At 47.7% G+C, this 18,691-nt stretch overlaps 1 pseudogene; it reads left to right on the top strand.

Annotated features, from left to right (window-relative positions):
* The first annotated feature begins 5,774 nt into the window (after window positions 1–5,774).
* Window positions 5,775–8,627, top strand: LOC147081991 (interferon-induced protein with tetratricopeptide repeats 5 pseudogene; annotated as a pseudogene).
* The last annotated feature ends 10,064 nt before the right edge of the window (window positions 8,628–18,691 follow it).

An 18,691-nucleotide genomic window follows, 5' to 3' on the forward strand; every position in this document is an offset into this window, starting at 1 on the left:
TGCCGTGGGATCTTTTACTTCCACCTGAGAGAGCAGACGTGGCCTCGGTTTAACGTCTCATCTGAAAGACGGCATCTCCAACAGTGCAGCACTCCCTCAGTACTGCACTGGAGTGTCAGCCTAGATTTTGTACTCCCGTCTCTGGAGTGGGACTTGAACCCACAACCTTCTGACTCAGAGACGAGGGTGCTACCCACTGAACCACAGCTGACACCAATACCAGGCTCTGGGAGGGGTGGAACAGGACACACAGCGACCCACCCTTCGGATTCTCCCGGGTGTCCCCGCACAGACATCCACCCCCGTCACCAGAGAGCACCCTCTCCACACAGAGCCCCTCAGCTCATCCTCCCCACCCCCACCCCCATACCGAGCTGTCAGCCGGCCATGCAGCAGCACATCCTCACATCTCACTGACTGATTCTGGATGTGCTGGGGGTGGAGTGAATCGGAGGCCTCACTGTCACGTCACTCACATGCCGGGCTCGCTCTGCTTTTACCATTACTCTTTACCGAACAACCGCACAGCCGCCATCTTTATGCTGCTTATGTTTTTTTAAACTTTGAAAATGGCAGGACGCCCGCGCGGCTTGGAAGACGCTGAATATGACGTCGCTGCACTAAACTGGAACTGCGCAGGTGCGAGAAATTCATTTCCTGCAGTTTCATTGTCAGGAAACCCATCCAGAAAATTAAACATCCCAGAGGATCGGCAAACAAAAACAGATTTTGCGTTATTCAGTGGCCCAACTGATTATCCACCCACATGAAGACTGTTATTATCTGCTGTGACCTCAACATCATTTGGGTCCAATACTCTTTATTTGTGCTCAATGTGAGAGTCAGTCTCCATAGGCAAGCCTGTGCTGCCTAAGAAGTGCCATGAAAATTGCGCCTCTTAAACTTAGTGCCACAACAGCACCCCATCCCCCGTGCGCTGACCTCAACAATAGCCCCCTCCCCAGTCCGTGACCTCTAACCCCCATCTCCCCTGCTCCGTGACCTCTAACCCCCACCTGCCCCGCTCTGTGAGCTCTAACCCCCACTCAACCCCGCCCCTGCCCCCGCCACTGCTGGTGCCCCACTCAGCAGTAACCTGACCGGCTTGTGGAGGGGAGAGAGCCACGTGGGCCTTGATATTAACCCACCGCCTCCACGACGGTCAGGAAAGGGTCGGAGGGGTGTTAAAGGCTTAAATACAGGGAACGTGTCTCCAACATGTGGTGCACACACCCACCACCTTATATATAGTGGTGGATCTCAGGGCGACCGAGTATCCTGCTGTGGAGAGCCGGGGCACTTCATTAACATATTTACATCGGGCTCCCACAGTTCAATTGGGAGCCTGATTTAAAATTCACTGCTGGTGAGCGGGTTTCCCAGGGGTCGGGAAACCCGGCACTGGAAGGGAAGGGGCAGCTGTTGGCTCCACAAAGTAAGTGTCTTTCTCAGTAGTCCTTGTGGGTCAGGACATAACAATTGATGTATGAGGAGAGATTGGGACGATTAGGCTTATATTCGCTGGAGTTTTGAAGAATGAGAGGGGATCTCATTGAAACTTATAAAATTCTAACAGGACTAGACAGACTAGATGCAGGAAGGATGTTTCCAATGGCGGGGGAGTCCAGAACCAGGGGTCACAGTCTAAGGATAAGGGGTAAGCCATTTAGGACTGAGATGAGGAGGAATTTCTTCACTGAGAGTGGTGAACCTGTGGAATTCTCTACCACACAAGGCAGTTGAAGCCAATTCATTAAATATATTCAATAAGGAGTTAGATATATTTCTGAAGGCTAAAGGGATCAAGGGATATGGGGAGAAAGCAGGGACAGGGTACTGAATTTGGATGATCAGCCATGATCTCATTAAATGGCGGAATAGGCTTGAGGGGCCAAATGGCCTACTCCTGCTCCTATCTTCTACATTTTCTAAGGAAGCATTTGGCCTTCAATCTCCCAATTACCAACCACCCTTCCCATTGTGGCCTCACTCCCCTCTTCACCTCGCAGCCTGTCTCCCCCCTCCCTATCACGGCCTTTCTCCCCCCTCCCTATCGCTGCCTTTCTTCCCCCCCCCTCCCCATTGTAGCCCATCCCTATCATGGCCGCTCTCCCCCCTCCCCATCGCAGCCTCTCTCCCCTTTATTACAAGAGCATTTGAGTATGAGTAAAGACATCTTACTGAAATTATATAGGGCCCTGGTGAGACCACACCTGGAGTATTGTGTAGTTTTGGTCTCCTTACATAAGGAAGGATATACTTGCCATAGAGGGATTGCAATGAAGGTTCACCAGGCTGATTCCTGGGATTGGGGGACTGTCCTACGAGGAGAGATTGAGTAGACTAGGCCTATATTCTCTAGGTTTCAGAAGAATGAAAGGTGGTGTCATTGAAACATATTAAATTCTTACAGGGCTTGACAGGGTAGATGCAGGGAGGATGTTTCCCCTGGCTGGGGAGTCTAGAACCAGGGGTCACAGTCTCAGAATAAGGGGTCGGCCATTTAGGACTGAGATGAGGAGAAATTTCTTCAGTCAGAGGGTGGTGAATCTTTGGAATTCTCTACTCCAGAGGGCTGTGGAGGCTCAGTCGTTGAGTATATTCAGGACAGAGATCGATAGATTTTTGGATATTAAGGGAAAAAAGGGATATGGGGATAGTGCAGGAAAGTGGAGTTGAGGTACAAGATCAGCCATGATCTTATTGAATGACGGAGCAGGCTCGAGGGGCCTAAAGGCCTAACTCTGCTTCTACTCTTCTACTTATTATGTTCTTATGTTCCTCCAGATAATCATTGGGAACATCTAAGCCATTGCTTGCAGCCCCACCATAAGCTCCATTCCTTGGCCACCGATTCCTTCTCTGTTCCCTGGTCACTATGTCAGGTTGAACCAAATGGTTTGCCACCACAGTGTCCCTGAACTTCCAACTCCATAATCCCCTCCATCACAAAGACCGCCCATTTCCACCTCTGTAACATTGACCGTCTTTTGAATGAGGCGTTAAACTGAGGCCCCGTCTGCCCATTCAGGTGGACATAAAAGATTTCACGGCACTATTTTGAAGAGCAGGGGAGTTCTCCCCGGTGTCCTGGTCCATATTTATCCCTCAACCAAAATCACTAAAACTGATTATCTGGTCATTATCACATTGCTGTTTGTGGGATCTTGCTGTGTGCAACTTGGTTGCCACATTTCCTACATTACAACAGTAACTACACTTCTAAATCAAATCATTGGCTGTAAAGCTCTTCGGGACGTCCTGACGCCATGTAAGGAGCTATAGAAATGCAAGTCTTGATCTATAGAGTTTAGGATCACAATGATGTATTCATCACAATCCCATGAAGGGACACCCTCATTGTTGAGTTATTTTAACTTGAATTTAAATAGCCGATTGCAGAGCGTAACATCCTTGGGATGTTGCAAATTGGTTTTGTTTATTAATGATTACTATTTTACACATTGCAGTATGTTGTAGATGGCCCTTAATTATCTGAACATCTTAACTTTGTGCTAGTCTGATCTCAGCTTTACCCTCTCAAAACAGCTGAAAGATTAGAACGCTTGCTCATGTGACAGTCAATCGCACTGTGTCTGCAAGGGCCAGAGATACTTGGACTCTTTCAGTAAGTAACTTAATTCCCTCGCGGATGTTGTTAGGGAACGTGACACAAAGGACGAGGGACCACAGGCATAAAAGGCATGAGGCGCAGTTTAAATCGCAGACATACCAAAGGCTTTGACATAATAAAGATGAAAGCAAAGGGGGAATAGAGTGCTTGGTTTATATCCACAGAGAGATCCTATTTGCGGCTTTCTTGGGACGAGCGATGTGGAGGCTCAAAGGAATAACTTTTGAAGGAGTTGTATGCTGAATATGCAGCCTAACTAACATCTTTGTAAGACAAGGAATTGCTGGAATGTTGACTCCTTCTATGCTGCAGGAGAAAGCCTCACCTTTTAGCAACTTTGTAAACTGACCTCTTTTCTGTTTGAATGAGGAATTGGTTTGAAGCCTGGAGTGGGAGAACAACAACAACTTGCATTTATATAGCGCCTTTAACGTTATAAAACATCCCATGATGTTTCACAGGAGTGTCATTTGACACCGAGCCACATAAGGTGATCTTAGGACAGGTCATATCCTGACATCCCCCCTCACCCCCCACGCCGTTATCTCCATTCAGTGACGTGCTTTGACACGAATTGCATCAAGTGTTTGATGAACAAAAAAAATGATTTCACCAAGCATACTTCCACCAGGAGATTAAAAGGAAAACTTGGAAAGCTGGGAAGCTGAAATAAAGACAGGAAAGGCTGGGAATGACGAAAAGCTTTTTTACGTAACAAGTGGTTAGGATTTGGAATGCTCTGCCTGATAGGGCAGTGAAAACAAATGCAATAGCAGCCTTCAAAAGGGAATTAAATAAATGTTTGAGTGAAAAAATTGGAGGGATATGAGGAAAGAGCGGGGGAGTGGGACTAACTGGATTGCTCTTCAAAAGAGCTGGCACACTCAATGGGCCGAATGGCCTCCTGTGCTGTACTATTCTATGATTCTATGATTCTGCTCCAGTCCACCTTCCCTCCTATAGCTGAGGGTTTTCAGCTTTCAGAACTGTCCCCAGTGTATGTATCATGAAATTGCCAATGTTCTCACCAACGAAATGTGGAAGGAGCTCACAGACTTGTTTGTCAGAAAGATTAAGACCATCTGTTCATCTGCCTCTGCCACACCCACCAATCCCCTTGTCAGTCAAGCCAAACCTCTCCAAAGGCTCACCTGTGCCCTAGCCCTGAACCCATGTCTTTCTCTAGTTTCTCCCTTACCTCCTGCTCTTTCTATGTGAGTGAGACACACTTCCTGGCTCCCTTGACCCCATTCCCACTAAACTGTTGGCCACTAATTTACTACTAGTGTTTATTTCAGTATCACAGCACATAAGCTAAAAACAAAGACGAAAGGGCCTAAAAAGTAAATCTGTGAGCTGCAAAGAGTGATTAGATAAGATTTAAAAAATCTACATATGCTAGAAATTTGAAACAAAAACAAACAGCTCAATCAGCATCTATCAAAATAAATATGTTTTTTGGGGCCAGAGTTCTTTAGAACTAAGGGTTGAATAAAGCACCTCAATTAGTAAGTACACAACAAACCCAAGTACTTAAAAGATATTGGTTAAATTAAGTTACTTTCTTAAATTTGGCGCGCTGTCTTTTCTCCATTCTTACTCAGCTCTTTCACAAATACACCACCCACTAACCCTGCGTCTTTCACCGGATAATCCCTCCTCTCTCTACTGCCCGCACTCTATTCGTCTAATTTATTCATGCCATAGATGCAGCTCAAATTCCCTTGCTTTGATTGGTCAGTTGCGCCATCAATCATCAGTCACCCCTGGTTTGATGACATAGTGGACGGCGCCACCAGCATGTGATGACCAAGGTTGTTGATTTTAAACATCAGCTTCGCCTGCGATAACCAATTATAATCACTCAACATTTTATTTGGGGAATATTTTCCAGAACGGGGGACTCTTCCGGGTACATTGTTTGCCCGGAGACGCAGTACCTAACCTGGGGACAGTCCCCAGAAAACGTGGATTATGGTCACCCGAGGCTAGGCAATCTTCAGACAAGGCCTGCTGATGCTCGAATAACAAGGCCAACAATATTCAGCAGAGAGCCTGCAAAATGTTTTTCTTACAATTAATAATGTACCATTGGTAAATATCTCTGCTGTACATCTAGTGATAGTCAAAGGCCAGCGTTGGAATTAATCACAAGGATCAAAAATGCAAAATGAACGAGGTACAGTTGCAGGTAGGATGGATTAGGAAAGATTTTGTTCTCTTGCAGCAACGCACAGAAGGATTTGTTGAAATAGAAGCTCGATCAGCTTCAATGTCACTTCACGTGGGGCCCACAGAAAGAAAACATTGACTTGGACGATATGAAGCAAAGAATGCAAGATTCAATACAGACTGGTGTGAAATATCAGGCCATGCCACACAACCAACTTGCTTTCATATGCTGTCTGCAAGGCAACTGTGAAGAGACAATTCAAAACTTAAAGGAAGCTGAAAAGATTCTGAGGGAGAATCATGAACATGAATTTGAAAGAAGAAGCATCATCACCTATGGAAACTATGCCTGGGTATATTATCACATGGGACAACTGACAGAGGCCCAGTCCTACCTCGACAAGCTGGAGATGATCTGTAAACGATTTACTAATGGCTCTCGGTATACAGCACTGATACCTGAAGTATACGGGGAGAAGGGTTGGTCACTGTTGAAATCTACAAGGAAATACTATGAAGAGGCAAAGGAATGTTTTAAAAAGGCTCTGGAGGAAGATCCTGACGACACTGAATGGAATATGGGTTATGCGACTGCTCTGTTTCATCTGGAAGGGTTTTCTGGTACCCCAGAGAGTGGTGAACCCAGTCAATCAGTGAAGCAGTTGCAACGTGTGCTGGAGCTTGATCCAGACAAGTCTTTTGCCATGGTGCTGTTGGCACTAAAACAGGGAGAAGCTCACAAATTAGTTAAACAAGCATTGCAGAAGTCCCCTGACCTTCCACATGTACTTCGTTATGCAGCAAAATTTTTGAGAAGAGAAGGACATGTGGAAAATGCTGTGGGGCTGTTGAAGAAAGCATTAGAAATTAGCCCAAACTCTACCTTCTTACACCACCAAATAGGTGTGTGTTACAGAAAAAAATATTTCAACTGATCAAAAATCCAGGCAGCAAAACCCCTCGCAATCCTGCTTTTCAACAGAAAGCTGAGTTGATCAAACTATGTAAGTATCATTTTGAAAATGCATTTGAGCCCTGCCCATTAACTTTTATTAAAGCAAAACTGGATTTTGCAGGAATATGTTCATTAAATGGAGAAAATCTCAAAGCAGAGCAGATCTACAGCGATCTTCTGAAATTAGAGGATATTCATCCTGATAATAAGCAGGCAATATATTTCCAGGCTGGGTTATTTGAACTGCGTAATAAAAGATCTGAATCAAAAGCCATCACCCATTTTCTGGAAGGACTTAAAATCCAACGTGGCACAAGAGAATAAGAATTGTGTCGTGAAAACTTGAGAAAGATTGCAACAAAACAACGTGACAGGAATCCCAGAGACAGCAAGGCCTTTGGTGTTCTTGGGTTACTGCACCAGCTGGATGGGGAGGAGTGTGAAGCTATTGAGTGCTGTGAAAAGGCCTTGGAGTTTGATTGTGACAATGAAGAATATCTAAGTGCTCTTTGTGAATTACGCCTTTCTATCTAGGTCAACGCTGACTTTCCCAGCTGAAACTACACACAGCGGGGTCGAGTTTCTGCTTTGGGCACAAATTGCGCTTGAAATTGCACTGGACAGCTTACAGTTCAAGTTTCTGCTAAAATATGTTTGAATATTCGCAAATGTTAAATTTTCCAAGAACCAGTGCAATCTGTCAGTGTAGTAGAATGTAATCAGTTTTTTTTTTTTGCATTAAAAAACATTCATTGATGTATTTAAGAGTGGTAACATGGTGCAGTTTTATTAATACAGCTGAAAATGGATGTTACACAAAAAATAAGCATTTTTAATAAGTCTTTCACCTGTGATCAACCTGATTTAAAGTGACTGAAAATGACTTTAAAAACTATACTGAACCATGTATTAGTTTCATTGTTGTACACCAGTCATATTTTTAGTAATTTAAGTATTTTTAAGATGTAAAACCTATTAAATCGTGCCCACTAGTGCCTGGGTGCCTATGTAAACGAGCTCAATTTGAAAACCCTCCTTGAACGTCCGCAAATGGACTCGCTATCCTCATTCCTTCGATCTTGGTGCGTGGCCATCTTCGGCTGGAATGTTTTTTAAAATGTTAAAGATCGTGGAAAGCTCGATTTACGCTTGACGTAAATTATGCTCGAGTTTCCACAATCTTTTGCACTGGTTTGACCGCTTTCACCTGGATTGCTCAATTTACCCGCTATACGCGATGGCCGGTATAACATTGAACATTATTCTCTCTCTCTCTGTAACGAGCCGCTCGCAGCTCCCTGATTTCCAGCCTCTTCAATGGAAGTGGTTCAATTCCACCGGGTGACTTACGACTAGAGGATATAAAAATGGATTAAAATGGTTAAAAAATAATGAAGCTTTATAGTTGCAGATGCAGATTTTCCAATGAGAAACTTTAATTTTCTGTAATATCAGAGACTGAGTATTAAAATAACCAATAAAAAGAAACTGTAGCTACGATTTTATTAATGTCATTGATCTGTGCTGATGCTGACAGTGTCTCTCACAGTCCATACGTTGAGATGGTGAACTGTACCAGCTCTGTAAGAAATATTCAGACCAGTCTTTAACACAGGCAGTAAACTTAACAGCTGTTGGTTGTGGAGTGAAACAAAGCCCTTGCACTGCTCGCTGTAGCCACAATGATATTAGAGAAAGGTTAGGAAGAAATGGTTGGAAAGGTCCAGAGGATTCGGACAATGGAAGAACCTTCAGACAATGGAAAATCCTAACATTGTGAGAGGCTGCAGAGGACTCACACCACACTTAGACCTATTGGAAAAGCAGCACCTGGAAGGGTTCAGCTTTTCTGTGGAGGTATTGTCTCAGGTATGTGCAATGCTGGAAACTTCTTCAAAGATATTGGTGGATGTCCAGTACCCATGGGACTGCACCACTACTGAGTCAATGCCTTCAGGAGAGGAGAAGAACTGAAGGCTTCCTCACCCCATTTTATTCATCCTTCCATTTTGGGTGGTATAACAGAAGTTAATCCACACCCTTCTTTCTCACTCAGTGTTGGATGTGTGATTTACACCATTTCAATGGTAATTCTACAGTCACCATTTCTAATTTTACCGGTCTGGAGATCATTTTGTGTGATGTTACAAACACTTAATAGCCCAGAAATTCGGGTCTTCACGGGTGCGTACATACGGGGTACTCACCCGTAGGCCCGATGGAAGTGCCGGTTTCCTGCATGCACAGCGCATGCGCGGGAAACCGGCACTTCCGTTCCTCTGAACGAAGAGGTTCGGAGGTCGAACGCGTGCGCGGGAGAGGCTGCGTGTGCGCATCGAACTTCGTTTTTTTTTACAGGTTTTCCCGGGAACGTAAGCCTGCAGAATTTAGAAATATAAAAAGCAGGCGTAAGGCCTGCTTTTTACAAGGTAAGTGGTGAATTAATTAAAATTAAAACATTTTTTCCACAGGTTTATTATTTTTAAATACTTTAAAGCAAGGTAAGTTTAATTTTAGCCCCGTTAGAAAATAAAATTATTTTTTTCAAAAATTTAAATTATTGTTTAAAATAGTTATTTCATGTAATTTATCGTTTATTTTAAAAATGTGATTTTTAAAAAAATTTAGTGCTATTTTGGGGCCGTAGTATTTATAAGTCTTGACAGCGCTTCCTGCCAGACTTATGAATGGAGCATTCCCTGCTCCGATTGGCTGCCCATGGTCCACGTGATCCCAGAGGACGCATCGAACTAACTGCGCCCCTGGGATACGCAAGCACTGCGCGCTGGCAGCTGGACCAGGCCCTGGATCGGAATTCCACGGGAGCCCAGAGCTCAACGGCCGGCGCACAAGGTAAGTGCAGATTGGAGGCTTGCACCCGCGGGAAGTCCCCGACCCAAATTTCTGGGCCAAAATGTGTTTGTATGAAATTATTCTCTCCTATTTTAACAGAGATGTTCATTTATTTGAAATAAACAGGTTAACCCCTGTATTAAAATAATGGAGAGAGTATTTTGCTCCAAGTGCGTTAGTACCATAAAAATATTCAGACTCATTTCCAAGTTCTTGTTATTTTGGCTCCAAGCCAGAGGAGACCACCTGAATTTTTTCATTTGAAACTGGTTCAGTCTCTATCTTGTTGCTTCCTAGAGAGCTGATTGGTCAATAGGAATTACATGACCCACAACTCTGTTATTTTTAGGCCAATTTCTTTCTTCCATGGTGTCATGTGACCCATATCCTTAACACGGCTCTAGTGATCTGATTGGTCTGTGGGAACGTGTAACCTGCGGGAGAGGACTGACTGGTTTTTTTTCTTTCAATAATGACAGCCACTCTGATTCCTTGTTTTATCGGGGCCGTGCTCCCGCCTCGACCTCGCCAGTCTGGGACCGGAAGTGTCCCCCTCGGGGGCTTCAGGCTGTTGCTCTCATGTTCCCTGCCCTGCTTACTGTGTGCCGATTATTTTGTATATTTAAAATTTTGGAATACAGCGACACTGAGCGGGCTGCAAAGGATCAGGAACTCAGCTCTTTGGTCTTAGGGAGGGTGGTGGAGAGAATGTCTTGTAAGTGTCCACCCCCTTTATACTAATGGCCCTGACCCCGGGATTGGGGATGATGTCAGTTCTAGTGCAGACTGGTTGTCGGGAAGGTCTGCCCCAGCCCAGTTCCAGTGGCTCAATAGCCTGACTAGAATTTCCAGTTCTAGGCATTAGAGACACTGAGGTTAATTTACCATGGAGATACTATTGAAGCATGTCGTATCAGTGGATTCCAGAGGAGGTGACTGAGGAATATGGTGAGAAGGTAGAGTTGAGATCAACCAAACAGGTTGGGTTTTGTTGGTTCTTTCTCTGTTGGTCAACAGGTCTATGTTGGTAATAGGGCCCATGGAGATCTGTGACATCAAACACTGCTCATGTTCTGGCACCACATTATCGGCGTGCACCGCGACCGCTTAGTGCCCCGCCGCGACCCCTTACCACCCCATGGCAGAATTTCGGTGGTGCCCCGCGAGGCTGCTGCAGGCACTGTCAGCGCTAGCCTTGTGGATCAGTAGCCGGGCTGAACTCTGCTCGCGGGGCACTAATTAAAGGGAGGTGTGGCCGCAACCGACACCACCCCGACAGGAAGTGGAGCGCCCGAAATAGCGCTCCTCTTCCACACTGGTGTGGTAAGCTGAAGTACCACGCCGGGCGCTAAATCTCCGGCGATAATTCGGTTACCGCCCCAAGTGGGACCTAACCGAAATTCGCCCCCAAAGTGTATAGTTGTTCCTAATCCCGTGGCCCTAATGGTATACATCCAAAATTGTTTCAGGACGTTAACAATTAGGTAAAAGGAAAGACTTTCATTGATATAGCGCGTTTCACAACCTCAGGACACCCCAAAACACTTTACAGCCAATTAGATACTTTTGAAGTAAAATTACTGTTGTAATGTAGGAAACATGGCAGCCAATTTACAAACAGCAAGCTCCCACCAACAGCAATGTGATAATGGCCAGATAATGGGCTAAACATTTGTTTGCCCCGAAAACGGGTTTGAGGATCGCGATGCAGGATCAACCTGTGCCTGTTCAAAGTAATGAAGGCAGCACACAAACTTCATGCTGCCTGCTAATTGGATGATTGTGGTGTGCAGCTCAGCGCTGAATGTGCTGCTGCGTGGCTGCACGCTCAGCAGGGACTCCAAGTTTGTGCCAGGCTAGCACCAATTAAAGCTAGACTGCACTTCTTAAAGCCAGCCTGCAAAGGGGAGGTGCATTCTGGCTGCAGGAGGTGATTTATCTGGTTGGGGAACAGAGTGTGAGCAGGAGGAAGTACAGTGGCACAACAGGGGATAGAGCATGCCCCAAGATTCTCGGATGTAGCACTGGAGGCCTTGGTGCAGGAGGTGGACAGGAGGAGAGAGGTCCTGCTTCCACAGGGGGCCAGGTGGCCCTCCAGGCAAATACAGAAAAGGAAGCTAGCCGTCGGGGTCAATGCCAGCAATGTAGCCCCAAGGACCTGGATGCAGTGCTGCAATAAGTTAAATAACCTCAGACCATTAGTCAAGGTGAGTGAATTCATTTTCAAATGCCATATCCTTACAACTGAACCACTAGTCTCAGACACTGCTCAATTCACCACACCACCTTTACTCACCGAACAACAATCTCTATTAATCACGACTCATACCTAACATTCATGGCTTCACCTCGCCCTCACACACTTAGCACTGCTGTAAGCCTCACACCAACATCTCACAGCTTGCACACACTGATAGCTATTCAACCATGACAGGCACATCACCCAAACACATTGCACCACATTCACTGACATACTTCCCTCTCTCTTACAGGACAAGGTGGCTGATAACTGCAGCCAGCCTGGGCTACCTGCAGGGAGACAGCCGCACCTGCAAACCTTACCTTAATGGAGGAGACAGTGCTGGAGAACATTGGAGCACTTATCACTGAGCCTGTGGCGACAGGTGCGGCCGAAACACTGCAAGATGATGGTATCCTCATTCCTAATCCCCCGTCTCACATCCCACTTCCCCCTCATTCAAAAATCTCTTCTGATTTACAAGCTACAAATGGTGTAAGCATGCACCTCTTGCTTTCCCCCCTCCCCACACCACTGTAAGATTTGCAAAGTTTCTGCATTTCCCCGAAGTCTGTTATTAATAAACGGGACACTGCATGGACATTTTAAATCAAAAAGGGTACCCAAGATGGTGTCCGTGCCTCGTGGCAGAAAGCCTGTGAGATTTTAAAATGGATTCTGCAACGCAGACAGCTTGTGGATCGAAACCCAAGCTGCAGGTTTCTGTGAAGAGAGACTTTTTATTTTGAAACCAGACAGGACTCTGAATTATACATAAGACCGAATTGGAGACAAATCTAAATTCAGTTTAGGCCTATAGTTAAGGCCATCAAGCAGTCTACATATATTATCGGAAACAGATTAACAGAGCCATCGAGGCTGGACAGGCCCATCAAGGAACTTTCATGACAATACAAGTCAATTATCAGGCTGGTAGATGTGATTACCGGCCATCTAAAAACAGTTAGTATGGATTGCTACCATTATTTAAAATAGCCCGCCAAGATTAAGACAAAGAACTAACCTGATTTGGCGCGCAGATAAGGGTTTTCGAAAAGGCATAATTGAAGGCCCTCGGGTAGCAATCGCTCTCTGTGTGCTGGTGCTGCTGCTCTCTCTGCTCTTCGGCCCCTCGCTCTCATGGCTGCCGCTCTTTCCCTGTCCCGCGCTTACCCCCTGGCCTTGCCCGTGCCCTTTTCCCACTCCATCTGGAATCGCCCCGGCACCGGTTCGGTTGGACACGGACAATTCAGGCCAGGCGAGGCGAGACTCGATGAGGGGAGGAGGGAAGACCACTGGAGGGAAGGCCACCTGAGGAAGACCAGCTGAAGAAGACCAACTGAGGAGATGAACTGAGGGAAGGCTTTGAATTGTCGGGCCTTCAGCCTCAGCCGACCTTCGAATATCTGTACACCAACTCAAACTGGCGGCTGGCGACGAAGAATCATCCCTGCAAGGTAAAGTACCCAAACAGAGACTTTAACTTTGGGGTACTCGAACCTGGACAATGCCCTTGCAGCGCCCGGAGACCACGTGATGACGATAGGCTCCAGAGAGCACCAAGAGTGAACCCCGAACCCAACCACTGTTTTGAGTCCAACAAAGCTTTTGATTGGTGAGCATGAAGTTCTGACCCCTCATAGCTTAATCTAGTTAGGTATAGGGGGTGGGATAAGGATAAGGGGATTGTTAAGATAGTTGTTTTCCCTCAATGTGCCATGTGTTCCCCATTCCCTGTATAAGTCTAGTTACTAGCCCAGAAATTTGTGTTGGGGGCTTCCCGCGGGTGCAAGCCCCCGACCTACACTTACCTAGCGCGCCGGCAGTTGAGGCCTGGGCCTGCGTGGATTTCCTCTCTGTGGCCCGGTCCAGCTCCCGGCACGCTGTGCTTGCGTGATCCAGCGGCGTAGTTAGTGCGTAGAAAGAACTGTCAAACTAATGAAAACTCCGGCCCACAAAACAGTACTTAACCTTCAAATAAATATTTTAAAAAATCACACTTTTTAAATAAACTATAAATAACATTAAATAACTATTTTAAACAATAATTTAAATTTTGAAAAAAATAATTTTATAAAAAAACGGGGCTGAAAGTACACTTACCTTACTTTAAATATTTAAAAATAATAAACCTGTGGGAAAAAATTTCTAATTTTAATTAATTGACCACTTACCTTTTAAAATGAAGTCCTTACGCCTGGTTTTTAAATGTGTAAAATGTAGAGGCCTTCACGCACGGAAAAACCTGTAAAAAAAAAGGAAGTTCAACGCGCACACGCAGACTCCTGCGCGCATGCGTTCGACCTCTGAACCCCTTCGTTCACATGCGTAGTGCTTGCAAGAAACCGGCACTTCCATCGGGTCCATGCGTGAGTACTCCGTGCTTACTCATGCGTTGGGACCCGAATTTCTGGGCCATTATTCTTTTGTGTTTTTTTCCTGTAGAAGTGTACACTAGTAATTTTCCATAAGATTGTATCAGTTTTTCCTCTTCAATAAAATTTTGGTTTTGTTTACATCCAACCACCTGTCTACTCGAGTCTTCTCTGTACCGCCGCCTTGTACCTAAGTCCGGTGTCTAGAACCCAGGGGCGTGGGAGCGATTCGAACTGCTCACAAAACAGTCAGAGGCATAACTGACTGGGCGTACATGCCAAACACCACCACACGCCACCCCCCTACAGAAATGGTGACCGCGGCAGGACACCGGCAATAAGGTTGCTATACAGTGGACAGCGGTTCGGATGAGCGAACCGTAATGGAGGAAAGGATTTCTGATTATGTGTTTAGCAAGGTGAATATCACTAAGAAGTGGATCACCACTCTGTTAAGGGCTGGGCGTCCGATAGATGCAGCAGCTAAGTGGACAGAGGGAAAGGAACACAAGAAGACCTTAGAGAAGGTAGTTTGGCTGATGTGTTTTAAAAAGCAGGTCCAGCTCTTGGACGGGCTCGTTGCAGAACAGGCAGTCGAGTTGAGGGAGTCAGCCCTGGAGATCCAGGATAAGGCTCTTGCGGGGGAAAAGTTATTAGTAGCTTTACAGGCTTTGAATCAGGAGAGAGTGGATTTAGTGGGAGAACACAAGGCCCAGTTGGAATACCTATGATGCCAAGTCACCGAGGCCAAGGGAAATGAGTTCAGGTTGCGGGAGAAGAACGCCCGCTTGGCAAGGCAGATCAGGGAGCAGGAAGAGAAAGTACAGGCGGTAAAGGCAGCGTATAAGCTAGCAAGTGAACAGGGGTTTGAGGAGGCAGACCACGGCTCCTGTAGATAGAGGATAGAAAATCTGAGCCTGGCCCTCTGGAAGGCAAAAGGCATGGTATGCCTCATAAGCCCAAAGGCAGGCCAAGCAGATTTTATGGGGAACGAGGGGAGGACAGTTCCAACGTCACCGGTGGTGCCCAGGGACGACCCGGTTGAGAGAGAGGAGACCTCATGGCTGTAGTGATCAATAACATGTCATTCTGTGGTGGACACTAGGTGGAGCAGTAGAGCTGTATATAGCTGTATGTATAAAAACTACACTACCCAGCTATACATACATTAAGACTACATTACCCATGAGGCTAGGCTACCCACAAGGCAACAGTCAAGATGGCAGCCTGCACACAGGAGCACAATGCTGCATCTCTACAGATACTGTACCAAGTCCACATGGCTCAATAAAGTAACTAGCAAAAGCTAGCTGTGTTCATAATAAGAATGTCTATTTATTAATGAACATAACAATGGCCACCACCCGTAGCGCCAAGTTTCAGTGAGGTTTGGCAGCAAGGGGGGGTGGAACCGGGGGTGGAACCCGAAGTGGAGCCAGAGCTGGAGGCGGAGGTAGAGCAACCCCCGGCCGAGAAGCTGGAGCCGGGACCGATGTGCCCAGCACGGCGTCGGAGGTTCGGCCCACCCGCTAATGGCGACATTGAAGGACCCCTCCAAAACCAGTTCGTATTACCCTTTAACACCCAACAGCTTAGGGCTATGGTCAGCCATCTCCCGAGGTTCTTCGAAAAGGGAGACCCCTCGATCCACTTCAGGGAAATAGAGCAAACCACCAGCGTCAACGACTGCGATGATGCGGAGAAGGCCAAAATGCTGCTATTCTCCCTGGAGAGTAATCTCCTCCAATCCCTCTCTGACGAGTGTAAAAGGGGGCAGAGCGGGTACGAGGAGCTTAGCGATGCGGTTCTGGAGGCCTTGGGGATGGATGAGGGAAGTCCTTTCTCCCGTGTAGAGAAAACGATCCAGCTCTCAGGGAAACCCCGCAGGCTTTTTCAGACCGGCTGTGGTCGGTGTACCGGAGGGCCTGCCGGGGGACGGTGGACCTGGCGTTCCTGAACAGGGATTCTCTGACGCATTGGCTCCGTTGCCTGGTGGCGAACAGCCTGCCACAGGTCCGGGCCAAGGCTGAAGCCTGGTTCGATCCCAAAAATCCCCAAACCACCGAACTCACGGTGATTAGGCAGCTCACTCTGGCTTACAAAAACGGTCGGGGAGCTGATGCACACCCACCCAAGGGGAAGGTGCATGAGGTAAAACCCGGACCGGGTAGGAAAGAGTGGCACCAGGAAGGGAGTAACCCACCCAACAAAAAGGCGAATTGTTACGGGTGCGGGAAGGATGGTCACTGGCGGAAGGAGTGCAAAAACCCTTGGAAAGATAACAAGGGAAAGAATTCCACAGCCCCAGCCCAAAAGGCGGAGGCAGGAATCACTCCCGCAGCGGTCGAGTCATTTTTGGACACAATGAGGTCCATATTGACTGGCCAGGGGAGAGTAGCAGCCGCCACTGGTGCTCTCACCCCATCCGCCCCATCCAACCCACAGCCATGACTAGAACCAGCGCAGCCTGTCGACCTGTGTCCGCTTGAAAACGATGAGGGGAACAGGCGCTGTGTTAAGATGCAGGTGGAGACGGTGCAGGGGAGATATTCGGTGGACACTGGAGCTTCCAGCACGGTGGTCCATTCGGAAGACCCGACCAATCCACCCAGGTCTAACAAGGTCCCATTTAGCTTAATGGGATCTACAGGGAATGAGCAGGCTGGGGGAATGGCCAAACCTTTGGCCATAGTTTTAGGAGCCCTCCTTACCACGTGGGAGGTTAACCAAGGGACCCACGAGGTAGCCGAGCAGAGGGCTAGGGAAGGAGAGTTATGGGATCCCTGTAGAGCAGGCCCGGTAGCCGCAGTCCGGGACAAGGGAGGCACACGGGGGGTAGTTTTGGCCCTGGACCTAAAGTGGGTCCGGGCCCAAGATCCCGTCTGTAAGACCATCCCGGTGAGGAAGAGAAAGGGGAGCCCCTAGGAGGCCCGTTCGGAGCAGCGGGCGAGCCATCAGAACAGGTTTTAAAACAGGCCGCTGGTTACAACAACCAGTGTAAGCTGTTTACGCCTGAAAGGGGAAAGCAGCCAGTTAAGGAAAGGTCTGAGGATAAAGATCCTCAGCCTGCAGCAGGAGCGAGTTCACAGGCTGCACAGGCAGGTGCTGTGGCTTGCTTGAAGGGAGGGACCATCCCGCCCATCGATTGGGACACTCCCCCACTCTTCTGGGTTAGGGTTAGGACGAGGGGGAGGGACCTGAGGGCGAAAACCCCGCCCCTAACCCAGGTGTAGAGAGGGAGGGACCTGAAGTCAAAAACCCTGCCCCGGACCCAGCCATGGGACCTGGGAGCGGAGGCTCTCAGCTCGCGGCAGCAGGCTGCGAAAGGTTACCTGCCCCAAGCCCAGGTTCGGGAGGGGTCAAGCCTGGGGGAGCAGCGGTTCGGGAAAAAGACCCAGTGGCCAAGAAAGCCCCACCCGTCAAAGCCCCTAGAAGGTCCCCATGGACGCCCCAGCCGAGAAAGCCATGGTCACCAGCCCTCCAGTTACCAAGGGCCGCCCCTCGAGCCAGGGAGAGGTCGAAGGACAGAGGTCCTCAGCCAGCAGCCATGGGCTGCGAGGGACCAACAGTGAAGGACGGTGCGGTCGCGCTGGGGGTAGCGGTGAGCCGCAGTCCGACCAGGGATTAGCTTGGCCGCCCGGAGACAGGCGGCGCATGTATATAGTTTTAGTTCAACTTAAGTTTTAAGTAAAGTGTAATTATTTAGCTTAAGTTTGGGTGGTTATAATTTAAGTTAAATAAGGTGATGGGTAGTTTTAAGTTAAGTAGTCTGTTAAGAGTGTGTCTTTGGGTCGAGGTCGTGGGACCCGACCATGCTTCACCAAGCCAGAGAATCTCTTGGGGAGCTGGCTGCATGTTTTTACATCTTTTTGCAGAAAGATTTTCGGGATGGAATGGATCATGATCCTATTCGCCCTGATCGGGATGAGTGTGGAGAGGAGGGGCGACGTCCAGGACTCCCACATCTACGGGTGTTCGGGAGACAAGGCGCCCCTGGCGATCGATGGGAGCGGCGAACGGAATTCGGAGGAGACTGCCGTCTACTTCCATGAGGGAAGGTGGCCAGGATGGTTGGGGTCCAATTCGTCTCAGTACTCCAGCCAAACCGGATTCACGTACGGGGATGCCTCCCTCCTGTGCCCCAGGGTACGAGTCGTTACCACGAGGGTCAGCGTCACCGTTGGAAAGCGAATATGTTTGACGTGTAAAGGACACATTCCACTGGATAGGTGGTGGTGGCTCAGGAAGTTGAGCAAGGACATGAGGAACCCTGAAGTCGAGTGGGAACGGTTGGGAAACGACACCCATCGGACGATTACCGAGACTCATGGAGGACTAAGCGTGTGTTGGGACAAGTGGTGGGAACTGGATCAAGGGATTTACATCTGTATGTGGGGGTCAGAGACGGACTGCCCTGCAGGCATATCCATTATTTTCCACTGGCAGTGGATGAGGTGGGATAC

The sequence above is a fragment of the Somniosus microcephalus genome, unplaced genomic scaffold (assembly GCF_052327205.1).
Source record: "Somniosus microcephalus isolate GS21.2 unplaced genomic scaffold, FLI_Smic_1.0 scaffold251, whole genome shotgun sequence".
Lineage (NCBI taxonomy): Eukaryota > Metazoa > Chordata > Chondrichthyes > Squaliformes > Somniosidae > Somniosus > Somniosus microcephalus.